This window comes from Anguilla rostrata, chromosome 6, assembly GCF_018555375.3.
Source record: "Anguilla rostrata isolate EN2019 chromosome 6, ASM1855537v3, whole genome shotgun sequence".
In the NCBI taxonomy this organism is placed as follows: domain Eukaryota; kingdom Metazoa; phylum Chordata; class Actinopteri; order Anguilliformes; family Anguillidae; genus Anguilla; species Anguilla rostrata.
Genome location: NC_057938.1, coordinates 2,662,354 through 2,670,480, shown reverse-complemented (window position 1 = coordinate 2,670,480; position 8,127 = coordinate 2,662,354). Strand labels below are relative to the sequence as shown.

Here is an 8,127-nt window from a genome sequence, read left to right as displayed (position 1 = left end):
GCATATAAATCCTCGTTCACAATTCTGCATATATTCCCCATATATGGTGTCTGAATTAGATATTTCGTTGGTATATAATCTGTACGTGCAGGTACATAAATTAGACTTGCAGTGTCTAAGATGTAAGACACGATGCGTGATATGGCATATCTTACAGAGCTCACATTTCACTTTTCATATTCTGAGGTGCCTCAATAATTTCTTTCCCTCTGCATTGCATTGTCAGAATTCAATTTAAGATGCCATCATTTGAATTTGAAATTAATTTTTTTTTTAATTTTAGAGACGAGAAAATCGGCTCACACTTCATAAGTAAAAAAAAAAAAAAAAAAGCTGGGTTAAGCCTGCAGTGAATAAATATGCCTCCCTGGCGCCCTCCTGTGGACAACATAAGCACAAGCATACTGCAGATAACGATATTAAAGAAAATTCAACGTCTGTCCTCTCGACACTCATCCTTTCTACACTTTCTCTTCCTTCCAACTCCCCCGCTCCCTTACCCCTCCCACCCCTGACAAAAAAAGTATTTTAAACAGAGGAGGAATACCCTGAGTCACCATCCCAGAAAAAAACTGTGACAGAATTCAGCTAATGCCTTTGATGGAACACAAACAAAACCGTGCTCTGCATATGAACCTTGCAGGCATACTGCTGGCAGTGCACATTTTCCATCACAAATATTAAATTTTTTAGCACCTTTATTTGATTTAAGGGTTTTATTAAGAAGGCTATACCAGACGCATATTCACTATACATTGATTTAACATTGCCTTTACAATAAAATCTTCACTGAAATTTCAGAATAAATATATGCACATTGTCTTCCAAATCTTTGTGTGAGAAACATTAAAAGCGCTTCCTACAAAGCCATTTTGTAATGATTTCCAGGATTTTTTTTCTCTTTTTTCCTTCTTTTTTTTTTTTGAAAAAAGAAAGCAGAGCGTGACCTCTTGAAAGTCGTTTGTATTCAAAAGCGTTGGTCAGCAGGTCAGAGCAATGAGAACTTTCGTTTATTGATTAATTTCGTTTCGTTTTTTGTTTGTTTTTTGTCTCTGACGCGTTAAATCAAGGCAGGATGATGAACAATGTCGCAGTACCTCCGTCGCATGTCTGTCTCGAGACACCCGGCCCGTCGCAGCTATCAAGCATGCATGGAACTGCGACGGTCTGCAGCGTAACCGTGACCAGGGCCCATTCCGAAGGGGGGGGGGGGGGGGAGGGGGCAGAGGGGGGTAACTAACTGTGCGTAAGAATTCGGGACACATCCTGGTCCTCGCCCGTCCCTCAGCACAGCCAGAATTCCAGCCCCCGTCCACGCCCCCACTCCCCCACCCACCCCCCCCACCCCGTCCTCTTCCCGTTCTAGGCCCCCTGGTTTATGTTCGAATGGCTCCTAAATAAACAAATCTGCGCTGTACAAAAATAAGTATTGATTGAACATTGCTGGCTACTCTGTAGAAGGCACTTTATTAATATCTGAGTATGGACCTCCTTCCAAAGTAACTCAGTGGTGGGCAGGACTGGGGGAAGGAGAGAGACATTTTAAATACACTTTTTTTAAATCATTTAATCGTGCTGCCCCTTTTTTATTCTGTTGTTTTTCGTTGTTTTTTGGAAGGTAAGGGAAGAAACAGGGACCTGGGGGGGCCGGGGGTTGTTTTCTGTGGTCAGAATCGGTAAGATTTCTCCAGGACCTCGAGGTAATCCGGCTTGGTTTGAAGCTGCGCCCTTAAGTCAAGGTACTCGCTTTGGGATTGGTCCGAAAATCCTTTCCCCGCCCCCGGCCCCGCCCCAGCCCGCCCTCCGGCTGCCGAGTCGTAAACCTGCTGCTTTAGCCTCGCGTCCTGCTGGCGCTTCGATATAGGCGCCCCTGGTGTGTGGGTAAAGCACGTGCAGGTCCTTTAGCCTGGGGACGGTGTACAAGCTCTCCACGTAGCCCAAGGTCGGGGTGGGGCCCTGGCTGTCGATCACGGTGGGGCAGAGCAACCCGTTCTCGTGAAAGCCCACCACGTCCCCACCGGGACTGATGGCCACGATGGTGTTGAGCTGGGAGTTGGTGACCGCCATGGTCCACTCCTTCTCCTTCTCCCGCAGCGTTCGATAGCTGCCGCCGCCACCGCCGCCACCGCCGCCGCCGCTCTCTTTAGTCTCTGGAAACGGCTTCTGCAGCGGCTGCTCCTGCTCCTGCTGCTCCCGCCGCTGCTGCTGGGCCTGCTGCTCCATGTCCGCGTCGCGCACCTTGTAGATGGGGTTGCTGCACATGTGCGCCACGGGGTGGGGCACGTAGTCGTAGACGTGTCCCGGCGGCTTCTCGGGGGAGCCCTCCAGGGGCTCCCTGCCGCTCCCCTCGAAAATCCCGCACTCCATGTGGATGCCCTCCAGCTCCGCCTCGCCGCGCTTCCGGAAGGGCAGCTTCTCGCGCCTCTTCAGCACGTGGGCGAAGAGCGCGGCGGCCGCGAAGACCGCCGACACCACCAGCACCAGGAGGCTGAGGATGAGGACGGAGAGCGGGATCACGCCCCTGGCCGGGGCGAAGCCCGACGACCCGGCGTTGCCGGGGGCGACGACCCCGTCCGGGGGGGCGGCCGCGGCGGTGTTGTCCGAGGGCGGGGCCGAGCGCTTGAGCTCGGGGCAGAGCAGCGCCAGGTCCAGGGAGCGCAGGTCCTTCCCCGCGGCGGACTCCGGCGTCCTGCACACCACCTCCCCCACCACGATGACGGAGCTCAGCTTCTCCAGCCACTGCTTGAGCGGGACGATGTCGCACGAGCAGTCCCAGGGGTTCTGGTGCAGGTCGATCTGGACCACGGCCTGCAGGTGCTCCAGAACCCCGCTCACCGGCAGGTGGAGGAAGTAGTTGTTCCGCAGGTTGAGGCGGGCCAGCTGGGTGCCCGAAAAGGCCCCGACGGGCAAGGTTCGTAAGAGGTTGTTGTTGAGGAAGACCAGCTGCAGGACGGGCATGAGGCCGAAGGTGGCCGGCTGGATCTCCCTGATCACGTTGTACTCGAAGTACAGGTAGCGTAGGCTCTGGAGCCCCCGGAACATCCCGGGCGTCAGCCTCTCGATGTCGTTGCCGTTCAGGTAGAGGCTCCTCAGGTTGGGCAGGTTGACGAAGGCCCCCTCCTGGACGTAGGATATCCGGTTGCTGCCCAGGTGCAGGAGGTCCAGGCTGGAGAAGTTCCAGAAGTCGGAGCGGTAGATCTTCTGGATCAGGTTGCCGCTCAGGTAGAGCTTCTTGGCGTTGAGCGGCCTGGGCAGGAGCTCGGAGATGTTGCGGAAGCCCTTCTCCTTGCAGTTGACGGTCAGCCCCAGGTCGTTGATGTGCAGGCTGCAGGCACACTCCGTCGGGCAGATGATGGGTATGGGGGGCCTGGTCTGGTAGCCCGCGATCGGGGGCTGGTTGGGGCCGGGGTAGGCGCTACGGGGCGTGGGCGAGGCTTTCGGCGGCCGGGGACGCCTGGTGGGCTTGAGGTGGCGCTCCTTGTTCTCCACGGAGGAGGCCGTGTTGTGGTTGGAGGACAGCATGGAGGACGGCTTGGTGGGCCACGTCCTGTCCTTGCCGGCGTGGAGCCGGGGGATGCCCAGGCTGGCCTCCACCTCCTCGGCGGACAGCTGCGGGCACAGCTCGGCCCGGCCGATCTCCCGCAGGTCCTTGCCGTGCAGGTGGAAGGGGTACTCGCAGGTGATCTCGCCCACCAGCGCCGTGTAGGGCACCCGCTCCAGCCAGGCCTTGAGCTGCACGATGTCGCAGGCGCAGTTCCACGGGTTCTCCTCCAGCTGGATCTCCATCAGGCCGCGGCCCACGTACTCCAGCGTGCCCCGGTAGGCCAGCGTCTTCAGCCGGTTGCCCCGCAGGTCCAGGTGCGTCAGCGACACCGCGCGGAACAGGAAGCTCGGCAGCGCCGGGATCAGGTTGTCGTTGAGGATCAGCACGCGCAGCTTGTGCAGGTTGCGGAACGCCCCGCTCTCGATCCTCCTGATGACGTTGTAGTCGGCCTGCAGGTACTCCAGGCCCTCCAGGCCGGAGAAGGTGTCGTTGCGGAACACCTCCAGCTTGTTCTCGTGCAGGTAGAGCCTCTTCAGGCGGCCCAGGCCGTTGAAGGCGCCCGCCTGCACGTCCAGCAGCGCGTTGTTGCCCAGGTTGATGGCCACCGCGCTGTTGAGGTGGAGGAAGCTGTTGAAGTAGAGCTTCCGCATGGAGTTCCGCTGCAGGTACAGCTTGAAGGGCCTGGTCCAGGACTGGGAGACCTGGCTGACGTTGGTGAAGCCCCGGCCGTCGCAGTGGATGTGAAACAGGCTCTCCCTGACCTCGCAGTGGCAGGGCTCGAAGCACGGCTCGTCGATCTCCTCCGAGTCCTCCAGCAAGGGGATCGGCGTAGTCCATCCCAAAGCTATTGTGCTAAAGAGGGTTATCCACAGCATCCTTAATTCCAGGATCTGATGAAGTTACAGCCCGAGGCTACTTCACAGCACTGGAAGAAAAAAAAAAGAAAAAAGAAAAAAGAAAGAAAGAGAGAAAAGAACAGAAAGCAAATGGCAACATCCATATTAATCACGTCTGGACCCCGGGATCAGTCAAAACAGGGCATTGTTTGCCACGTGGAAAACGCTCAACTCAATATGCCAGGCAGGAATGGCAGATGTGACCAAATTAAGAAAACATACGGGGGGGGGATGGGGGGGGGGAATGAGATCAGAAACCTTAAACAACCACAAGTTATAACAGCCATCTTAAAACATACAAAACATAATTTCCATTTGCTTGTAATTTTTTTTTTAATGGGGGGAGCGGGGGTGGTAATTGTCATCTGTAGCAAAGAGATATTATTTCAGAACAAATCTGACCACACACATGCTACAAATTAATGATTGGTCATTCGTCATTTCTCACCCTCGATCACCCCCACAACCCCCCCCCCCCCAACACACACACACACAAGCACCCCACCCCCCCCAGCCACCCACACCTTTCTTGCCAAAACAGGGGTTGATGCATCACATCAACCCCCCCCCAAACACTTGCAAAGAACATTACGGACATTTGGTCGCAATTATGCAGTGATTTTTAAAGCAGCGAAGGGGTTTTTTTTTTTTTTCTTTTTTTTTTTGGAGGGTGGGGTGAAATTGCTTACTGTATTTAATCATACAATTATCTCTCTGGCGTTAAACCGTAGGCTATCGATTATTTTGGATTTTTGCAGATGCTGCTACAAAGTAGCTTCACCAGAGATGATTAGCCTACCGAGAGGAACATTGACTTTCCTGGGAGACGTTCAGTCTTTTAGGTTAATACACGTAATTAGCATAAGTCGCAACAGCAGATAGGCTATGCGCAGACCTGTGCGCAGAACTCAAGAGCAGAACGAACGAGTCCGATAGCGGAGAATGATTAATCGTTGAACCCTTGCACCAATTATGTGAACAGAACAGATATTGCTTCTCTGCGCGTTTCAAGTTATATTACAGATCTCATATAGCCTATATATATATATATATATATATATATATATATATATATATATATATTATATATATATAGATATTCCCCCTCTCTCCTCCCGCTGTGGTATATATATACACAACTTGTTAAAAGACAATGTTTGCACACAGTAGGCTACGCCGTGTAAAAGGGATCGGATTATATTTCATTGAATGAAACGGATTACACACCGCAATGAATAGAGCATTTTATTCCACAGCCCTACCGCAAGCGTTTCCCAAAATATCGCCTACTGCGGAAATCCGCGCCACCTTCTGCAACCCTAATATAGGCTACTATTAAATGAATCGATTCGTCGTATACCTACTTGTTTTTATTGTGGTCCAACTTCACATAGCTTTCCGGAGAGGACAGACAAGGCGGTCCGGGGTGACTTCAGTCCGCTGCCTGTGCAGGCGAAGGAATGTCAACCGATCTTAGGAGCAAAGCCAGTGGAACACCGAGGCATTCGCATTCAAACCGGAGAACGCGGTGCGCGTGGTTGAGGAAAAAAAAATCCAAAGGAAGAAAATATATATATATATGGATATATCTGTTGAAGATGTTGAAATCTTAGGAAGCCCGAAAACAAGAGCTCGAATTATTCGATTTGAAATTCTTGCTGTCAATTGTACTGTCGCGTGCAAGCCACATTCCTCTATCAGATTTGACGGCATCAGACTACGAAAACAAAAATACATTCATTAATAAAACAACGAAGTAGAAATCAGCTGCATTATTGTGCAATCCGTTTCAGGTTTCACTTCGGTCAGTATTTGTTTTCCTCCTCCAGCATTTTAAATCCGTCGCGATTCAAAATAGCCCAGAATGAATTCGCGCGACTCACCTTCTGCAGAGGAATTTCAGAACAACCGAAAAACAGTAGTTTAGAAATTGTTGGAAATATCTCTCGGTGCGTTTCTCATTGAGCCGTGCTCTTCCCCCTCTCTCCTCCCGCTGTGGTTGAAGGGAAAAGGAGCACTGACGACGTGAGAAGAATGCAGGGTCGTTTTTTTTTTTTGTCTATAGGTTTGCTTAGAATGCAGGTCCGTTCCCTCGATGCACGCTCAACCACGTAACCGGGCAAAGCTGCGCCTCAGAGCGCCGACGCCGTCTTTTTTCAGCGCACCCGTTAGCGAGCATATCGCTTAGATGCAGAAACATAACGAAGAGAGCGGTTTCCTCCCTCCCGGTAAGGTTTTTTTTTTTTTTTTTTTTTTAGACGTCATAGAAGTGAGCTTGAAGAAAAAGGAGAGAGAAACTGATGCAGGAAGGAGGGAGGGAGGGAGGGAGTGAGTGAGGGAGGGCGCAAATTGGAGGAACAACTTGTGATGGTGGAGCTGAAGCAAGGATTGCACAGCGCGCCCGGTACCGCATCGGGTGCGCGCGTCAGAGCGCTCTCTCGTCTTGCATAATGGGGTGAGGAGGTGTCTGGATGGTGCGCTCGGGATGATCAGAGTATTGCGCCTGCTCATGCGACATACCTGTAGCTCGTGCTCAGCGAGGGACGATAAAAACTGCCGGACAGTTCGACTTCCAAACCAAGATTTTTGGATATTACACGCATGTCAAGTATTAGGGTATACTTTCATAAGAAACGCGTTTCTTTTTTTCTACAAAGGGTTTTTTTTATTTCATTTTATTTCTGAACAGTTACTTATGTCAGTAGCCTAATGCGCGGACTTGATTGGCATCGTGATTTGTGTCTTGCTCGGTACGCAGGCTGTGCGCCCCCTTGCTTGTGGGGAAAACTAAATACAACATATCTATTCCTTTCAGATATTATTTATTTATTTATTTATTTTTTGGTATTTTCCCATAGTCGTCCATCTGTTTGCAGCTCGCGCGCAGGACACCCGGGGCGCAGTCTCCTGTTCTCGAGCTTTCCGGAATCTTGCTGGCTCAGTTTTGGAACACTGAGCCTACAGTAGAATACTCTCCGGGTAGATCACTGCTGTAGTTTTTATTTTATTTATTTATCATTTATTTATTTTATTTTATTTTATTTATTGCTTGTTCATAACTTAACCAAAAAAACCTTATAAAGAATGTTGAACGATTTTGGGAAATTACGTTTTAAAGCCAGTTGAGTCTTTTTAAATTAGGCTAAATTGCCTTTAAACTGTAGGCGACTCATATGATGGTAAAAAATATCTGGAATTATTAAACAATACAGTAAGACCTTTTGCTAATGTGGTATCGTACGTTTTTAAATTACATTGATCACTGTTTCTTATAAAAATATGAACGTGTTCGTTTTTGTTGATTAAATAGTGCTGAACTCGAGTGGCATACCGTTGTATTCAAGAGGAATAAAACGTTATAACACGATAAATATGAGTGTGTGGCCAATTGTTTTTTTTAACGAAATATGTGTTTTTAATAGGAGAGAGAGTGAGAGAGTGTGTGTGTGTAAGATGGCACGCGCGAGTGAAAACCTGTACTATAATATACCAATTACGGATCGTTTTTCTTCGGTACTTGCTATCCGCTCGCTTTCCGTTCTGGCTCGTCACATCCCAGTTCATTTCCCCGTTGCAGCTCATTATGCCGTTGAGGCGCTTGGGGGAATGAAGTCGGTAAACTCTCATCTTACAAGGATTTGCGCTCTGTGAAACGTAAGCTTACGGACCACATCCGGAGAACGCGTC

The 8,127-nt window shown here is 50.3% G+C and overlaps 1 pseudogene; it reads right to left on the bottom strand.

The window, feature by feature from the left end:
* Positions 1-547: 547 nt before the first annotated feature.
* The window catches only part of LOC135258196 (SLIT and NTRK-like protein 3), a 90,696-nt pseudogene continuing 83,116 nt past the window's right edge, over positions 548-8,127 (bottom strand).